At 40.6% G+C, this 6,000-nt stretch overlaps 1 pseudogene across 1 annotated transcript; it reads right to left on the bottom strand.

Moving 5' to 3' along the window:
* Positions 1 to 3,718: 3,718 nt before the first annotated feature.
* On the bottom strand, positions 3,719 to 4,621 carry LOC700578 (large ribosomal subunit protein eL8 pseudogene; annotated as a pseudogene). Its single transcript, XR_001439155.3, has one exon. The product of XR_001439155.3 is annotated as a large ribosomal subunit protein eL8 pseudogene (transcript).
* Positions 4,622 to 6,000: the final 1,379 nt, after the last annotated feature.

Below are 6,000 nucleotides of genomic sequence, written 5' to 3'. Positions count from 1 at the left end.
TGCACAGCCATCCCCCTAGGGTGGCCCTTTACTGTCATCCTAAGAATTCCCTTTGCCTTTCTCCTGGGTTGGTTTATTAGGCAGGGTTCTCCAGAGAAATAGAACCAATAGGATATGTGTGTTTGGAGACTGAGAGAGAAAGAGAGAGAGAGAGAGAGAGAGAGAGAGAGAGAGAGAGAGGTGGGGAAGGGAAAGAGGAAGAAAGATACTTATTGTAAGGAATTGACTCATGCAATTGTGGGGACTGGAAAGTCAAAAATCTGTAGAGCAGGCTAGAGACCAAGGGAAGAGTTGAATTCTTACATTCTCTAGTCCCAAGGTGCACTGGAGGCAGAATTCCTTCTTCTCCACAGGAGAAGGCCTTTTCTGTCAAGTCCTTAAACTGATTAGATGAAGCGCACCACAAAGGACAGGTAATCTGCTTTACTCAAAGTCCACTGATTTAAATATTAACACCATCTAAAAAACACTTTCACAGCAAAATGAAAACTGGTATTTGACCAAACAACTGGCCACCATAGCTTAGCCAAGTTGACACACAAAGTTAGCTATCACAGGTGGGTTCCCTGTTTTCTTGGTATCAAGTCTTCCTTTCTTGCTTTCCTCTTTCATTTTGGTGCATCTCGTCCAGCACCATCTTGAGAACATATGCATGGCAGGTAAATTTCTTGAGATCTCACATATTGGAACATGTCTTATTCTACCTCAACATTTCATTGACAGTTTGACTATGCATGGAAATCGGGGTTGTAAATAATTTTTCTCTATTATCTGCTGGCTTCAAATGTTGCTGTTGAGGAACCCGAGGTCATTTTAATTCCTGATTCTCCTTACATGACCTGATTTTTCCCTCTAGAATCTTACAAAGCCTTCTCTCTGTCCCAAATATTCTGAAATGTAATAATCAGCTTGGAGTAGGTCTATTTTTAGCTTTATTCAGGGAACTCAGAACATTTTTTCAAACTAGACACTCATGTCCTTCGTTCTAAGAAATTTTCTCCATGATTTTTTTTCTTTTTTAAATCAACTTCTATTTTAAGTTCCAGGGTACCTATGCAGGATTTCCAGATTTGTTACAGAGGTGAATGTGTGCCAGGGTGGTTTGCTGCACAGATCAACTCATTACCTAGGAATTAAGCCCAGCATTTATTAGCTTTTCTTCCTGATGCTCTCCTTCCCCTCAAACCCCTGATAGTCCCCAGAGTGTGTTGTTCCCCACCTCCCCATGTGTCCACGTGTTCTCATTGTTCAACTCCCACTTATAAGTAAGAACATGCAGTGTTTGGTTTTCTATTCCCATGCTAGTTTGCTGAGGACAACAGCTTCTAGTTCCATCTATGTCCCTGCAAAGGACATGATCTCATTCCTTTTATGGCTGCATAGTATTCCGTGGTATATATGTACCACATTTTCTTTATCCAGTCTATCATTGACGGGTTTTGGGGTTGGTTCCATGTCTTTGCTATTGAAAATAGTGCTGTAGTTAACATATGCATGCATATATCTTTATAATAGAACAATTTCTATTCCTTGGGTATATATCCAGTAATCGGATTGCTGGGTCAAATGGTATTTCTGCTTCTAGATCTTTGAGGAATCACCACATTATTTTCCACAATGGTTGAAATAATTTATATTCTCACTAACAGTGTAAAAGCATTCCTTTGTCTCTGCAACCTTGCCAGTATCTGTTGTTTCTTGACTTTTTAACAATTGCCATTCTGACTGGCGTAAGACAGTATCTCATTGTGGTTTTGATATGCATTTCTCTAATAATCAGTGATGAGCTTTTTTTCATATTTGTTGGCTGCATCACTGTCTTCTTTTGAGAAGTGTCTGTTCATGTCCTTTGCCCACTTTTTGATTGGGTTGTTTTTTCCTTGTAAATTTGTTTAAGTTCCTTGCAGGCTCTGGATATTAGACCTGTGTCAGACTGATAGATTGCAAATATTTTCTCTTATTCTGCAGGTTGTCTGTACACTCTAATGATAGTTTCTTTTGCTACACAGAAGCTCTTTAGTTTAATTAGCTCCCATTGGTTAACTTTTGCTTCTGTTGCAATTGCTTTTGTTGTTTTCATCATAAAATCTTTGCCCGTGCCTATGTTCTGAATGGTATTGCCTAAATTTTTTCCCATGGTTTTTATAGTTTTGGTTGTCACATTTAAGTCTTTAATCCATCTTGAGTCAATTTTTGTATAAAGTTTAAGGAAGTGATCCAGTTTCAATTTTCTGTATATGACTAGCCAGTTCTCCCAGCACCATTTATTAAATATGAAATTTGTTGTCCATTATTTGTTGTTGTCAGGTTTGTCAAAGATCACGTGATTGTGCAGTCTCATTTCTGAGCTCCCTATTCTGTTCCATTGGTCTATGTGTCTGTTTTTATGCCAGTACCATGGTGTTTGGTTATGGTAGCCTTGTTGTATAGTTTAAAGTCAGGTAGCGTGATGCCTCCAGCTTTATTCTTTTTGCTTAGGATTATTTTGGCTATACAGGCTATTTGTTGGTTCCATATGAATTTTAAAATACTTTTTTCTAATTCTGTGAAGAATGTCAATGGTAGTTTAATGGGAATTGCATTGAATCTATAAATTGCTTTGTGCAGTATGGCCATTTTTACGATATTGACTCTATCCATGAGCACGGAATGTCTTTCCATTTGTATGCTCCCTGATTTCCTTGAGAAGTGGTTTGTAGTCCTCTTTGAAGAGGTGCTTCACCTTCCTTGTTAGCTGTATTCCTAGGTATTTTATTCTCTTTGTAGCATTTGTGAATGAAAGTTCATTCATGATTTGGCTGTCTGCATGCCTATTATTGGTGTATAGAAATGCTAGCAAATTTTGCACATTGACCTTGTATCCTGAGACTTTGATGAAGTTGTTTATCAGCTTAAGAAGCTTTTGGGCTGAAACAATGGGGTTTTCTAGATATAGGATCATGTCATTGGCACTCCCTCTCTTCCTATGTGAACACCCTTTATTTCTTTCTTTTGCCTGATCTCCCTGGCCAAAAACTTCCAACTTTTATTTTAGGTTCAGGGGTACACATGCAGGTTTGTTACATGGGTAAATTGCATGTCTTGGGGGTTTGGTGTGCAGATTATTTTGCCACCAGATAATGAGCATAGTACCCAATAGGTGGTTTTTTGACCCGCACCCTCTTCCCCTGCTCCACCCTTCATTAGGCTCCAATGTCTACTGTTTCCTTCTTTGTGTCCATGTGTACTCAATATTTAGCTCCTGCTTATAGGTGAGAACATGCAGTATTTGGTTTTCTGTTTCTGCATTAATTCACTTAGGATAATGGCCTCTAGCTCCATTCAGATTGCTGCAAAGGACATGATCTCATTCTTTTTATGGCTGTGTAGTATTCCATGGTGTATATCTGTGCCACATTTTTTCCCTTTATTTTCCCTGTTCTCCCATTCTATGATTATATTATTCAGATGTTGGACCTCCTGCACTTGTGCATTATTTACATTTTTTCTTCTCTTTTTCATTGCATTGTCTTTTTTGCTCTACTTCCTAAAAAAAAAGTCTTCAAGCTTATTTTTCTAATATTCTGTTGTGTTTTTAAAATTATACTATTGTGTCATAATTTCTCAAAGTTCTTTTTTTTATCTGAATGCTCCTTTTTCTAGCATTGTCTTTTTATTTTATGGATGTAATATCTTCTCTCAACACTCTGAAAATAGCAATTTAGGGAAGAAGCTCTCCTTTCTTTTTTTTTTTTTTTTTTTTGAAGGAAAATTTGTATTTTAATTATTTTTATGTACAGAAAACTCATCAGTGTACATTTAACCCAGCTTAGTGGCAAGTTCTTTAGCCTTTGCCTTTTCGAGCTTGGCGATACGAGCCACAGACTTGGGACCCAGGACATTGCTGCCCCAGTGACGGCGGATCTCATCATATCTGTTGTTGTAATTGGTCCTGATAGCTTCCACCAGCTTAGCCAAAGCACCTTTGTCTTCCGAGTTCACCTGTGTGAAGGAGACAGTGGTGCAGGTCTTCCTGTGGACTAGACGGCCCAATCTGGCCTTCCCCTTGATAATGCAGTAAGGGACCCCCATTTTACGACACAGGGCAGGCAAGAAGACAACCAGCTCGATGGGATCCACGTCATGTGCAATCACCACCAGCTGAGCCTTCTTGTTCTCCACCAAGGTGGTGACGGTGTTAACTCCTGCTCGAAGGACAGGTGGTCTTTTAGTGGGGACATCCCCTTTGCCAGCAGCTTTCTTCTCGGCCCGGGCCAACAGCCTCTGCTTCTTCTCTTGTTTTGTCTCTGGTCTGTACTTGTGGGCCAGCTTAAGCAGCTGAGTAGCTGTTTGGCGGTCCAGGGCCTGGGTGAACTGGTTAATAGCAGGAGGCACTTTCAGCCGCTTATAGAGGATGGCTCTCTGCCGCTGCAACCTGATATAGCAAGGCCATTTCACAAAGCGGGTGAGGTCTCTTTTGGGCTGGATGTCCTGTCCAATGCCAAAATTCTTAGGTCTTTTCTCAAACAGGGGATTCACCACTTTCTTGGCCTCCTGCTTTTTCACGACAGCAGGGGCCGGAGCCACCTTCTTTCCCTTGGCCTTCTTTCCTTTTGGCATCTTGGGCGGCGGGAGGAGAGAGAAAGAAAAAGGAATTGTCAGAAGCTCTCCTTTCAACATAGTCTCTGTTACCTCTAAGTGCTTTTCTTCTGTGTGTATGTGTATGTTTGTCTCAATCTTTTATAACACAGTCTATATTAGTCCATTCTCACACTACTATAAAGACATACCTGAGACTGGGTAATTTATAAAGAAAAGAGGTTTTCTGTGGCATACTGGCTTCTGCTTCTGGGGAGGCCTCAGGAAACTTACAATCATGGCGGAAGGCAAAAGGGAAGCAGACACATCTTACATGGTAGGAGCGGGAGGAAGAGGGAGAAAAGGGAAGTGCTACACACTTTTAAATAACCAGATCTCATAAGAACTCACTCACTATCACAAGAACAGCAAGGGTGAAGTAACGCAATCATCTCCCACCAGTACCCTCCACCCACACTGGGGATTAAAATTGGACGTGAGATTTGGGTGGGGACACAGAGGCAAACCGTTACACATCCTTTCTGTGAATGTGTGGTCATTATGGTTCATCTGTTCATGTCTAAGTGTGGTGACTGATCAGAAGCTCAAAGTCTGTGAGTGGAGCTTGTCTTCTTTAGGCTTCTTTGCAGAGTGACTGGGCCCGGTCAGTCATTGAAAAAGCCCTGATGTTAGTATTTTTAGAGTTTTTTTCTTGGGATGACAAATTCCCAATAGAAAACATTTCAATCTCCTGCCTGGTGCCACTGCAGTCCAGCCTGGGCAACAGAGTGAGACTCCATTCAAAATATATATATATATATATATATATATATATATATATATATATTTCCTAACTGGAAGGTAATGATCTGGCTCCCAGCACTCATGGAGATCAGTGAGGGAATAGAGCTGAAGGTCTGAGCCTTAAGCATTCAGTGCATTCAGTACTCCTCTACTCCCACAACTCCCCTATTTTCAGTACAGAACCGATGGCCTCAGCTATGCCTGGCGTCCCCCAGTCCAAACCCTGTTTTATTTTTATCAGAGAATGACATTCCAATCTTCTGCTAAAGTTGAGGAAGACTTTCTACCCAGAGAGCATCTGGGAATCTAGTTGCTTTTTAAAGAGCTTTCAATCACCTTCTTTATTTAAGCCCCATGCTGTATCCCTCAGTACCAGTGATTCTGCAATACAGATAAGGAGGGTTCATCACTTTTCCCATTGTCAGGTTAGATGCAACTTTCCAGCTGTTAGATTTATATTGACATTGTTCCCTCTTCCTCTTTTTCCCATCCTTTTGGGACTCATTATTGTTGTTGTTGTTGATGATTATGATGACGTTTACTTCCCATGCTTTGGTTTTAGTGATATTTTGAGAGAGAGCAGACTTAGATGGGTGTGTTCCATCTACCATCTTCATCTCAATGCTTCATACACTTTTC

Source organism: Macaca mulatta, chromosome 13, assembly GCF_049350105.2.
Source record: "Macaca mulatta isolate MMU2019108-1 chromosome 13, T2T-MMU8v2.0, whole genome shotgun sequence".
NCBI lineage: Eukaryota > Metazoa > Chordata > Mammalia > Primates > Cercopithecidae > Macaca > Macaca mulatta.
The sequence above is the reverse complement of the archived record's forward strand: the minus strand, read 5'-3'. Positions and strand labels throughout refer to the sequence as shown.